The 13315-nt window shown below is 40.5% G+C and overlaps 1 protein-coding gene across 3 annotated transcripts in view; it reads left to right on the forward strand.

Annotated features, from left to right (window-relative positions):
* Nucleotides 1–13315, forward strand: part of Spata16 (spermatogenesis associated 16) — a 345630-nt gene that overhangs the window by 118077 nt on the left and 214238 nt on the right. The window lies entirely within an intron of this gene.

Genomic DNA, 13315 nt, shown 5'->3' on the forward strand with positions numbered 1-13315 from the left:
ATAACTATACTGGCAAGAATGGATATTGCCTAAAGAGGCAGCCATGGCCTTCCATTTGGCGAGAAAACTACTGGAACAATGAACCTTGGAAATTGGAATTTCTCCTGAGTCACATGCTAGGGAAGGAAAAGACTAGAACCTTAGTGCCAGAAGGTGATTTTTTTTTTCAGAAGGTTCTGGAAATTTTGTCAGATCACACTGTGAAAGAGACTGAAACAGAGAAAATGACGGGCAGGATACCCCTTGACCAGGATTGCTTGATTAGACATACGTCTTGCCCTTCGTGTAAACCTGAACCTCATGTCAGAACCATAAGGAAGGAAGGACTTGAGGGGGAGGGATATCAAGGGCCATCTCTCTTCCTCTTCTCATTAGAACCACACTGACTAACCCTTGTCAGCTTTTCACTATTACATGCCTGTTTGATTGTTCTTTTGTGACTGGGTGGCTAAGCTTCAATCATCAGGAATGCTGCAGGCCCAGTCTCTTAACCTAACAGCCTGAAAACAACAGAGAGAGATTTCAGTGGGGAACCTCAGGTTAGATTAGTGTCTCTGACAGCTCCTGCAGAAGTGGATTATTTAGCCACTTTATTCACATTTTTATTACAAGAATATTCATCAGGTACCTATTGTTTATGAACCATTCCGAAAATGTCCACACAGGAAAATGAGTGGCAGGGGCATCTCTTCCTAAACTGGAGGAACTTCCAGTGGATAAAGAGTAATGGCCAAGTAAAACAGAGAAAAGTCAGGCGAAAAAGCATTAGCATTAGTTCCACTAGAGACACACGTTTATTTTTATGCTGTTTTGATGCATATTCACTAAAAACACTCATTGCAATGAAGGGGTACAGAGACCTGAGGCTAGGAGCCCTCCTCCAGGCTCCTATTCCATAATCTTGATGAGCAGTTAAAATTTCTCTTGCATCCTGGATCATCTTTGTGTTGTAAGCAGGCTGATGTCACACTCGAAGGTCTAGTGTAAAATGTACTTACACAGAGAACCTAATTCTTCTTTGTAGTATGCTAACTCCTGCTCAATCACAGCACTAAGCAGACCAAGGTTGGAGGACAGCCTAGGCACATGGCGACACTGTGTGTCAAATGGGAACCATACCATGCAGCATTCCATTATGACTGTGCCTTCCTCTGTGTTGTGACAGTGTGGCAATTTAAGTATTTATCAAGGTATCTTAAGTACCTTGATAATGTCAAGAAATAAGCTTATTTGGGATAATAGCATGGTTTAATTCTTCCACATGTAACTAGTCATATAGTTAATTATAATCACATGAGAAGAGATGTGCAAGTTACTTGAATCCTCCAAAACTGATTTCTTCCATGGTGTGGTTTCACAAAGACCTGGAGAAGCAGCCAGAGGTGAGTCCTGGTGGTGGCATCCTGGGGAGTTAGAATTCACTTTCAAGCTTCTACAAAAACATCCTCTGCTCCCATTCTGGAAGAGCCATGCTTTATTTGACAGCAATCTAGTGCAGCTTTCTTATTTCAAAACCCAATGCCTTCATTTCTAATTTTATGCTCTGATACTTTATGAAATAGTTCCATTCCTGCCATGTAAATTAAATTGGGTGCTGCCGCTTTCATGTCTGGATCACCAATGGGAGAAATGTAAACTGAGCTCGTAGACTCCCTAGCTCTTGGGAGCAAGTGGGAGGCTTTATGTTTGGTTTTTGTATTGACTTCTAATCGTTAGTCTTTTACAATAAGGAAACAAGTGACCAAATAAAACGTATCTCTCTATTTTGTGTTTTCTCTGTTTCCCCATTCGGTGGTTGCTTTTACATAGGTTTCATCACACTCCAACAGTCTCACTGATATCAGTAGTTATGTTGAGTGAGTCTCAAAGAATCGACTCAACGGGGCACTTGCTGATTTTTCTGTGAATCTATTTCAGAGAGAACAGATTGTTACATTATTAGACATCTTTGAATAAACTGATTTTTGTGATTATACAACAAGAACAATAGGAATTGAGCACACAGCTTGGTTAAAGGGGGTTGGTTTTTTCCACTGACTACTACTAAAACTAGAAAGAAACATATCACCCACCCCAGGCAAACATTTAGAAAGCAGTGATGTGTGCCCAGTGTCCTAACTTCATCCAGCTGTGTCTTCTCTCTTCTAAACCTTGCTTCCCTCATTCAATTATTGTCTGTTTGGTTTACACTTCAGATGGCAAATACATATAAAATTTACAGTCTTGCCCAGTTTTACATGAACAGTTCAGCACTGTTAAGCATATTCATATGGCTGTGCAAACCATCTCTAGAATGCTTTTCATTCTGAAAAACTATAGGCTCACAGGGAGTGACGCTCTTAGGAGTTGTGGCCTTGTGGGAGGAAGTGTGTCATGGAGGCAGGGCACACTTTGAGGTCTCATATGCTTAAGCTAGGCACAGTGGGGCAGTATCCTCCTGCTACCTGCCAATCCAGATGTAGAACTCTCAGCTTTCTCTTCAGATCATGTCCACCTGCATGCCACCATGCTTCCCACCATGCTGATAATGGGCTAAACCTCTGAACTCTAAGCCAGCCCCAATTAAACATTTTTGTTTATAAGAGTTGCCATGGTCATGGTGTCTCTTCACAGCGATAATACCATAAGACAACCTGTTCACCTAAAGCAGCAACCTTTCAGCCCCGGCCTTCTCTCATACTCAGAAAACACATTGTACTTTCAGTACCTATGAAATTGGCCAGGTAGTTTTCATACACGCTATGGTTCAAATTGCCCCCAGTGTTTATGATATAGAACTTAATCTTCAATACTACACAATTTGTAAGATGGGACCTTTATCTTACTATATCACACAGACTACTTTCCTAAACAGTCTAATGCCCTTGTCTTAAGAGTAGTTGTGCAGTTGTGAGGTGCAGGTACATATGTCAAAACACCCCCCCCCATCTTTTGTAACCTCATCAGCATGGTTTCCTAATAGAAGGATGGGCAGGCCACCATATTATACCAAAAGATCCTCACAATATAAGCTTTCTGATCATATACTTCACAGCTTCCAAAAACATGAGACAGACAAGCATCCATGTATGCTTATTTCTCAGGTTTTAACCACATCACAGAGTATGTTATGATTTTTGAAGCTGAATAACATGCATGTATATAAATATGGATATATACATATGTATGTATGTGAATATGTGTGTATGTGTACATATCTGTGCATGTTTTATATGTATATATGTATTATGTATGTCTGTATGAGCACATGCCTATGTATTTGTATATATGCCTATATATTTGTGTTCACATGTATGTGTGTGTTGTATGTGTTTATATGTATGTATATGTGTACATATGTATATCCACATATTTTTACTGGTGTGAAAATGTGTGTGTGCATGTGTGTTTGTGTATGTGTGTTCATGTTTCTCTGTGTGTATGTTTGTGTATAGGATGTATTTTCTTTTCCACTCAACTAGCAATGGATGCTTAAATTTTTAAACCTTTTGATTATTGAAATAAACATGCAGTGTATTTCTATAAGACAATTCTTTTAATTCTTTGAATATTACTCTATCTTTACCTCTATAGCTGTGATAAAATGTATTACAAAAGGTAACTTTTAAGAAAAGTATTTGTTTGACTTAGAATTCTTGGCCAAACCCACCATTTTGGGGAAGTTGAACCAGAAAGTCAAGCAGCTGGTTGCAGCATACCCACAATCAAGAGAAGAGAGTTAAATACATCCTCCCTTGCTCCCTCCTCTATTCCATGGTTCAGGACTTCCTGCCTATGCAATGGTGCTTCCCACAGTGAACTGGGTCCTCCTATATCAATTACAAATCAAGAAAATCCATTATATGCAAGCCCACAGGCCAAACTGATATAGACAATCTCCCACTGAGGCTCTTTCTTGGGTTAATGTAGGTTGTGTGGAGATGAGAACTAAAACCACCTATCAATCACAAGGATACACCAAGAGTGATGATTTGTTGAACCATACAGTAAGTGTAGCTCTAACTTGAGACTTGCTCCACACTGTTTTCCATGGTTTGCACATCACATGACTTCCTCACAAACAGCACACAGGTCCCAGTCTCCCCACACCCTTGCCAGCACTTGCTGTTTTCATGTTTGTTATAACTGCAGCTATTCTGTGCATTGGGTTACCTCACCATGTCCTTGATTCCTAAGTATCAGTAGCATGAATCATCTTTTATATGTTCAGTAGCCAGTAGTTCATTATCTTTATAAAAAATTTTAGTCCCCGACCTGTTCTCTAATTAGTTGGTTAACTCTGATTGTTGAAATCTAGGAATTTCTTCACAGTTTGATAACTATGATACAATATGTACAACTTGCAATGTACTGGCACACTCTGCTTAAGTGAACACTTGAATTCTGCTAAGTGTGTCGACGTGCTGTGTCACCATTTCCAGAATTTGTCACTCTGGGGAGCAGCCTGCTGTACATAATGATGTCGACCAGGTACCACATCAGATGTTCGCTTTGTAAACCTTTCCTTCCACAGCTGCCCTTTTCAGCTTTTTAATACACAAAAACTTTAATACAGATATCATACAACTGACATATGGATTGTTTTATTTGTCTCCTTGAGTTATTTTTACATTTAATTAACCTGGCTTGTTCTAGGAGACAATCTTGCTGTGCCTGCCCTCTCTTTGATCAGAGGCATCTGATTGTGCTTCTGTGATGCCTTAAATTATGCCTTGTGATGGGCTTTTCTTACTGTTCTCTGAGTATAACAGTGCAGACACATCTTAACAGATGTCTATATAAGGCAATGACCTAACACACATCACACTTTTTGTTTTACATCTTTGCATTGAATGGCCCTTGCTCTTTGGCAAATAGCCTTGAAGAAAGGCAAGTCAGCTTACAGCCTTAAAACATGAAGACAATGTTTGCCACTACAGTTGACAGGCGGCAGCAGCTGAACATGGTGGGGTTTGATGGCATCTCAACACTAGCGAAGCTAGGTCAAAAGGATTGACATTAGAAAAGCTCATGTCAACAGAAAACATCCATACTTAGGGTTACAGAAGACACACTTGCCCTGATGTCAGTGTTTCAGCAGTACTCTTCTCACTGACAGGCAGTGACTGCTTGCCTATCCTTTGTCATTGATTCTAGCAGCTCAGAGCTCCCATCAGCATCCACAGAACTACATCATGGAAACCTGGTAAAGAAAAACTTACAAGGAGGGAAAACTCAGAGACCTTCTGCAGTGCTGAATAAGGCATTGCAAAGACATCCATAATGATATTTGAAAGTCATTTTGCCTAATCTCCCACTTAGTAAGGAGTTTCTTGATCGTGTCCTGACAGATGGTGTTCTAAATACCACATAAATGTTTCCCTAAAGGAAAGTCTTTGAAAGCCTGTTGCACCAGTTCCTGAGAAGTCCATCCTTGAGATGAACTGCACTGTGTCTAACTCCCTGACACTGATGCTTCCCCTTCTTCATCTGGTATCATGTAGAATAATAATCCTGGTTTCCACATGAAAGGCCATGGATATGAAAATACTTATTGAGTCCCAGAATAATACTATTTCATTATCTAAACATATTGGCTTTTTTCTATGCAGATCTTGTTTTCCAGACCAGTTACACATTCCAGACATGATCCAATATGGTGATGATCTGTTCAGATTCTCAGAGCTAGATGATTCAAGGGAATATGTGGCCAAGTGAAAATAGCTCTTGCCATATGGACATAATATTGTTCTATTTATTTAGCATGAGAATATATACATTGTGTGTTACATCCACTCCAGTAGTGACAAGCATGACAGGTCCCAAAAACCTGGGCACTGTTCAGAGGCAAAAAGTTCATGGAAACTTAGTCTCCTGGAATCGTGGCATCCTGTATAAAGAATGCTCCAATGTCCTTGCTTTAGTTGGTAAACGGATCTGTGTGCTTTTAATATTGCTTTACTACAAGTGCTCCTAAGAATTGATATTTTGACATATAGCTAAGTTAGACTCTAGGCAGTCCTTGATCTGATCCTGGGCATAAATTTACCATTATCTAGGAAGAAGGAAGTTGGTGATCTAAGGAGGAACCAGAGTAGATACTTAGAACTATAGGTAGCTGAGTTACACCCATACACAAGTATTTACAATGGCCTAGGGGGAAGGTGGACTATACCATAGACTAGAATAGGAACTATGTCAAGGGCACGAAGCCCTTGCCCCTGGCTTCTAAATTTAAACTGACTTTAGGTGGGGCTGTTTTTTATCCCAGTTGTTTTTTTTTTCCATTTTTTATTAGGTATTTCGCTCATTTACATTTGCAATGCTATACCAAAAGTCCCCCATAGCCACCCACCCCCTCTCCCCTACCCACCCACTCCCCTTTTATGGCCCTGGCGTTCCCCTGTACTGGGGCATATAAAGTTTGCGTGTCCAATGGACCTCTCTTTCCAGTGATGGCCGACTAGGCCATCTTTTGATACATATGCAGCTAGAGTCAAGAGCTCCGGGGTATTGGTTATTTCATAATGTTGTTCCACCTATAGGGTTGCAGATCCCTTTAGCTCCTTGGGTACTTTCTCTAGCTCCTTCATTGGGGGCCATGTGATCCATCCAATAGCCGACTGTGAGCATCCACTTCTATGTTTGCTAGGCCCAGGCATACTCTGACAAGAGACAGCTATATCAGGGTCCTTTCAGCATAATCTTGCTAGTGTATGCAATGGTGTCAGCATTTGGAAGCTGATTATGGGATGGATCCCCGGATATGCTAGTGTCTACATGGTCCATCCTTTTATCTCAGCTCCAAACTTTGTCTCTGTAACTCCTTCCAAGGGTGTTTTGTTCCCACTTCTAAGGAGGGGCATAGTGTCCACACTTCAGTCTTCATTTTTCTTGAGTTTCATGTGTTTAGGAAATTGTATCTTATATCTTGGGTATCTTAGGTTTTGGGCTAATATCCACTTATCAGTGAGTACATATTGTGTGAGTTCCTTTGTGAATGTGTTACCTCACTCAGGATGATGCCCTCCAGGTCCATCCATTTGGCTAGGAATTTCATAAATTCATTCTTTTTAATAGCTGAGTAGTACTCCATTGTGTAGATGTACCACATTTTCTGTATCCATTCCTCTGTTGAGGGGCATCTGGGTTCCTTCCAGCTTCTGGCTATTATAAATAAGGCTGCTATGAACATAGTGGAGCATGTGTCCTTCTTACCAGTTGGGGCATCTTCTGGATATATGCCCAGGAGAGGTATTGCTGGATCCTCCGGTAGTACTATATCCAGTTTTCTGAGGAACCGCCAGACTGATTTCCATAGTGGTTGTACAAGCCTGCAATCCCACCAACAATGGAGGAGTGTTCCTCTTTCTCCACATCCACGCCAGCATCTGCTGTCACCTGAATTTTTGATCTTAGCCATTCTGACTGGTGTGAGGTGGAATCTCAGGGTTGTTTTGATTTGCATTTCCCTGATGATTAAGGATGTTGAACATTTTTTCAGGTGCTTCTCTGCCATTCGGTATTCCTCAGGTGAGAATTCTTTGTTCAGTTCTGAGCCCCATTTTTTAATGAGGTTATTTGATTTTCTGAAGTCCACCTTCTTGAGTTCTTTATATATGTTGGATATTAGTCCCCTATCTGATTTAGGATAGGTAAAGATCCTTTCCCAATCTGTTGGTGGTCTTTTTGTCTTATTGACGGTGTCTTTTGCCTTGCAGAAACTTTGGAGTTTCATTAGGTCCCATTTGTCAATTCTCGATCTTACAGAGCAAGCCATTGCTGTTCTGTTCAGGAATTTTTCCCCTGTACCCATATCTTCAAGGCTTTTCCCCACTTTCTCCTCTATAAGTTTCAGTGTCTCTGGTTTTATGTGAAGTTCCTTGATCCACTTAGATTTGACCGTAGTACAAGGAGATAAGTATGGATCGATTCGCATTCTTCTACATGATAACAACCAGTTGTGCCAGCACCAATTGTTGAAAATGCTGTCTTTCTTCCACTGGATGGTTTTAGCTCCCTTGTCGAAGATCAAGTGACCATAGGTGTGTGGGTTCATTTCTGGGTCTTCAATTCTATTCCATTGGTCTACTTGTCTGTCTCTATACCAGTACCATGCAGTTTTTATCACAATTGCCCTGTAGTAAAGCTTTAGGTCAGGCATGGTGATTCCACCAGAGGTTCTTTTATCCTTGAGAAGAGTTTTTGCTATCCTAGGTTTTCTGTTATTCCAGATGAATTTGCAAATTGCTCCTTCTAATTCGTTGAAGAATTGAGTTGGAATTTTGATGGGGATTGCATTGAATCTGTAGATTGCTTTTGGCAAGATAGCCATTTTTACAATGTTGATCCTGCCGATCCATGAGCATGGGAGATCTTTCCATCTTCTGAGATCTTCTTTAATTTCTTTCTTCAGAGACTTGAAGTTTTTATCATACAGATCTTTTACTTCCTTAGTTAGAGTCACGCCGAGATATTTTATATTATTTGTGACTATTGAGAAGGGTGTTGTTTCCCTAATTTCTTTCTCAGCCTGTTTATTCTTTGTGTAGAGAAAGGCCATTGACTTGTTTGAGTTAATTTTATATCCAGCTACTTCACCAAAGCTGTTTATCAGGTTTAGGAGTTCTCTGGTGGAATTTTTAGGGTCACTTATATATACTATCATATCATCTGCAAAAAGTGATATTTTGACTTCCTCTTTTCCAATTTGTATCCCCTTGATCTCCTTTTGTTGTCGAATTGCTCTGGCTAATACTTCAAGTACTATGTTGAAAAGGTAGGGAGAAAGTGGGCAACCTTGTCTAGTCCCTGATTTTAGTGGGATTGCTTCCAGCTTCTCTCCATTTACTTTGATGTTGGCTACTGGTTTGCTGTAGATTGCTTTTATTATGTTTAGGTATGGGCCTTGAATTCCTGATCTTTCCAAAACTTTTATCATGAATGGGTGTTGGATCTTGTCAAATGCTTTTTCTGCATCTAACGAGATGATCATGTGGTTTTTGTCTTTGAGTTTGTTTATATAATGGATTACATTGATGGATTTTCGTATATTAAACCATCCCTGCATCCCTGGAATAAAACCTACTTGGTCGGGATGGATGATTTCTTTAATGTGTTCTTGGATTCGGTTAGCGAGAATTTTATTAAGGATTTTTGCATCGATATTCAAAAGAGAAATTGGTCTGAAGTTCTCTATCTTTGTTGGATCTTTCTGTGGTTTAGGTATCAGAGTAATAGTGGCTTCATAAAATGAGTTGGGTAGAGTACCTTCTATTTCTATCTTGTGAAATAGTTTGTGCAGAACTGGAATTAGATCTTCTTTGAAGGTCTGATAGAACTCTGCACTAAAACCATCTGGTCCTGGGCTTTTTTTGGCTGGGAGACTATTAATAACTGCTTCTATTTCTTTAGGGGATATGGGACTGTTTAGAAGGTCAACTTGATCCTGATTCAACTTTGGTACCTGGTATCTGTCCAGAAATTTGTCCATTTCGTCCAGGTTTTCCAGTTTTGTTGAGTATAAGCTTTTGTAGAAGGATCTGATGGTGTTTTGGATTTCTTCAGGATCTGTTGCTATGTCTCCCTTTTCATTTCTGATTTTGTTGATTAGGATTTTGTCCCTTTGCCCTCTAGTGAGTCTAGCTAAGGGCTTATCTATCTTGTTGATTTTCTCAAAGAACCAACTCCTCGTTTGGTTAATTCTTTGAATAGTTCTTCTTGTTTCCACTTGGTTAATTTCACCCCTGAGTTTGATTATTTCCTGCCTTCTACTCCTCTTGGGTGAATTTGCTTCCTTTTTTTCTAGAGCTTTTAGATGTGTTGTCAAGCTGCTAGTATGTGCTCTCTCCCGTTTCTTCTTGGAGGTACTCAGAGCTATGAGTTTCCCTCTTAGAAATGCTTTCATTGTGTCCCAAAGGTTTGGGTACGTTGTGGCTTCATTTTCATTAAACTCTAAAAAGTCTTTAATTTCTTTCTTTATTCCTTCCTTGACCAAGGTATCATTGAGAAGAGTGTTGTTCAGTTTCCACGTGAATGTTGGCTTTCCATTCTTAATGTTGTTATTGAAGATCAGTCTTAGGCCATGGTGGTCTGATAGGATACATGGGACAATTTCAATATTTTTGTATCTGTTGAGGCCTATTTTGTGACCAATTATATGGTCAATTTTGGAGAAGGTCCTGTGAGGTGCTGAGAAGAAGGTATATCCTTTTGTTTTAGGATTAAATATTCTGTAGATATCTGTCAGGTCCATTTGTTTCATAACTTCTGTTAGTTTCACTGTGTCCCTGTTTAGTTTCTGTTTCCACGATCTGTCCATTGATGAAAGTGGTGTGTTGAGGTCTCCCACTATTATTGTGTGAGGTGCAATGTGTGCTTTGAGCTTTACTAAAGTGTCTTTAATGAATGTGGCTGCCTTTGCATTTGGAGCGTAGATATTCAGAATTGAGAGTTCCTCTTGGAGGATTTTACCTTTGATGAGTATGAAGTGTCCCTCCTTGTCTTTTTTGATAACTTTGGGTTGGAAGTCGATTTTATCCGATATTAGAATGGCTACTCCAGCCTGTTTCTTCAGACCATTTGCTTGGAAAATTGTTTTCCAGCCTTTCACTCTGAGGTAGTGTCTGTCTTTTTCCCTGAGATGGGTTTCCTGTAAGCAGCAGAATGTTGGGTCCTGTTTGTGTAGCCAGTCTGTTAGTCTATGTCTTTTTATTGGGGAATTGAGTCCATTGATAATAAGAGATATTAAGGAAAGGTAATTGTTGCTTCCTGTTATTTTTGTTGTTAAAGTTGGCATTCTGTTCTTGTGGCTGTCTTCTTTTAGGTTTGTTGAGGGATTATCTTCTTGTTTTTTTCTAGGGCGTGGTTCCCGTCCTTGTATTGGTTTTTTTCTGTTATTATCCTTTGAAGGGCTGGATTCGTGGAGAGATAATGGGTGAATTTAGTTTTGTCGTGGAATACTTTGGTTTCTCCATCTATGGTAATTGAGAGTTTGGCTGGGTATAGTAGCCTGGGCTGGCATTTGTGTTCTCTTAGTGTCTGTATAACATCTGTCCAGGCTCTTCTGGCTTTCATAGTCTCTGGTGAAAAATCTGGTGTAATTCTGATAGGCTTGCCTTTATATGTTACTTGACCTTTTTCCCTTACTGCTTTTAGTATTCTATCTTTATTTAGTGCATTTGTTGTTCTGATTATTATGTGTCGGGAGGAATTTCTTTTCTGGTCCAGTCTATTTGGAGTTCTGTAGGCTTCTTGTATGTTCATGGGCATCTCTTTCTTTAGATTTGGGAAGTTTTCTTCAATAATTTTGTTGAAGATGTTTGCTGGTCCTTTGAGTTGAAAATCTTCATTCTCATCCACTCCTATTATCCGTAGGTTTGGTCTTCTCATTGTGTCCTGGATTTCCTGGATGTTTTGAGTTAGGATCTTTTTGCATTTTCCATTTTCTTTGATTGTCGTGCCGATGTTCTCTATGGAGTCTTCTGCACCTGAGATTCTCTCTTCCATCTCTTGTATTCTGTTGCTGATGCTGGCATCTATGGTTCCAGATTTCTTTCCTAGGGTTTCTATCTCCAGCGTCGCCTCACTTTGGGTTTTCTTTATTGTGTCTACTTCCCTTTTTAGGTCTAGTATGGTTTTGTTCATTTCCATCACCTGTTTGGATGTGTTTTCCTGTTTTTCTATAAGGACTTCTACCTGTTTGGTTGTGTTTTCCTGTTTTTCTTTAAGGACTTGTAACTCTTTAGCAGTGTTTTCCTGTTTTTCTTTAAGGACTTGTAACTCTTTAGCAGTGTTCTCCTGTATTTCTTTAAGTGAGTTATTGAATTCCTTCTTTATGTCCTCTACCATCATCATGAGATATGCTTTTAAATCCAGGTCTACTTTTCAGGTGTGTTAGGGTGTCCTGGATTGGGCGAAGTGGGCGTTCTGGGTTCTGATGATGGTGAGTGGTCCTGGCTTCTGTTAGTAGGATTCTTACGTTTACCTTTCGCCATCTGGCAATCTCTGGAGTTAGTTGTTATAGTTGTCTTTGTTAAGAGATTGTTCCTCTGTTGATTTTGTTACCCTCTATCAGCAGGCGTGGGAGACAAGCTCTCTTCTCTGAGTTTCAGTGGTCAGAGCAGTCTCTGTAGGCAAGCTCTCCTCTTTCAGGGAAGGTGTACAGTTATCTGGTGTTTGGACCTCCTCCTGGCTGAAGGTGAAGGCCCAAAACAGGATCTTTCCCAGAAGCTGTGTTGCTTTGGCCAGGAAGGTGGCCAGTTGTCTGGAGTCGAAGATGTCGCCGCCTGAGAAGCTCTGTGGCTCTTGCCAGGAAGGTGGCTGGTTGTCTGGAGCTGAAGATGGCGCCGCCCAGAAGCTCTGCGACTCTCGCCCGTCCCAGAAACGGCTGGCACTCTGTATTCCACACGGTCACCCGTGCAGCCTGCCCTCCGCGGAGTCCCGGAGCCAAGAAGGCTCCCGCGGGCGCCTGTGCCACAAACCTCTCAGGCCGGGCAGACCCCCGTGCTCTCACCAGGAAGGTGGCTGGCTGTCTTATCCCAGTTGTTAACATTGAATTTTATCCCAGTTGTTTCCTTCTAGTCCTTCCGTGTTTGCATTCCTCTGTTTTGTGTAAGAATCCAGTAACCTCATTGTACCTTGCCGGTGTGTCACCCAACTTCCCTATTTTCTTCTGTATAAAAAGTTTGATGCTTGATTTGACAAATTACATTCAGATCCACACTCCCTTGTGTCCAGTCTGTTTGTCATCCCAATTCCCACCGACTCTATGCCCATCTGCTGGAACCCCTGATTCCCACAGATTGAAGGGGGCCGATTAGGCCTGGTCCGTGGCAATTGTGTTTATATTGTTGTATCACAAAGTATAGTAAGACAAAATATCCAACCGTTTTCTACACTGGTGAACCCAAGGCAAGACTCAATTCATAGGCTTCTGATTTTGAACTACCCGTGATCATTTGGGGTTTTGCTTCTGTCTGCAGTGGTATTGGTTATTGTTTATATAATATGTATGCCATATTTTGTAGCTATTCCTTCATTTTTTTAAAATCTTAGTCTTGAATGGATATAGCTACAAAAAGGCTATGGCAACCCACAATATTGAGATGCCATTTTTGTGATAATCTGGACCACATTTTAACTGGTTATCATCTACTGAATTATGTGCTTAACCAGCGTTATTGTCACACTCTTTCCCTCTGAGAAACTGTTCTCTGCTTAGATTAAAACAGTTCATAATCCTGGAAATTCTCACATTTATTTACCTCTCCCAATTATTTTTTTAAAAGATTTCATCCCCTTATTGGGAAAGTAAACCAGGGTTTGTCTCAGGAGT

This window comes from Mus musculus, chromosome 3, assembly GCF_000001635.26.
Source record: "Mus musculus strain C57BL/6J chromosome 3, GRCm38.p6 C57BL/6J".
Taxonomy (NCBI): domain Eukaryota; kingdom Metazoa; phylum Chordata; class Mammalia; order Rodentia; family Muridae; genus Mus; species Mus musculus.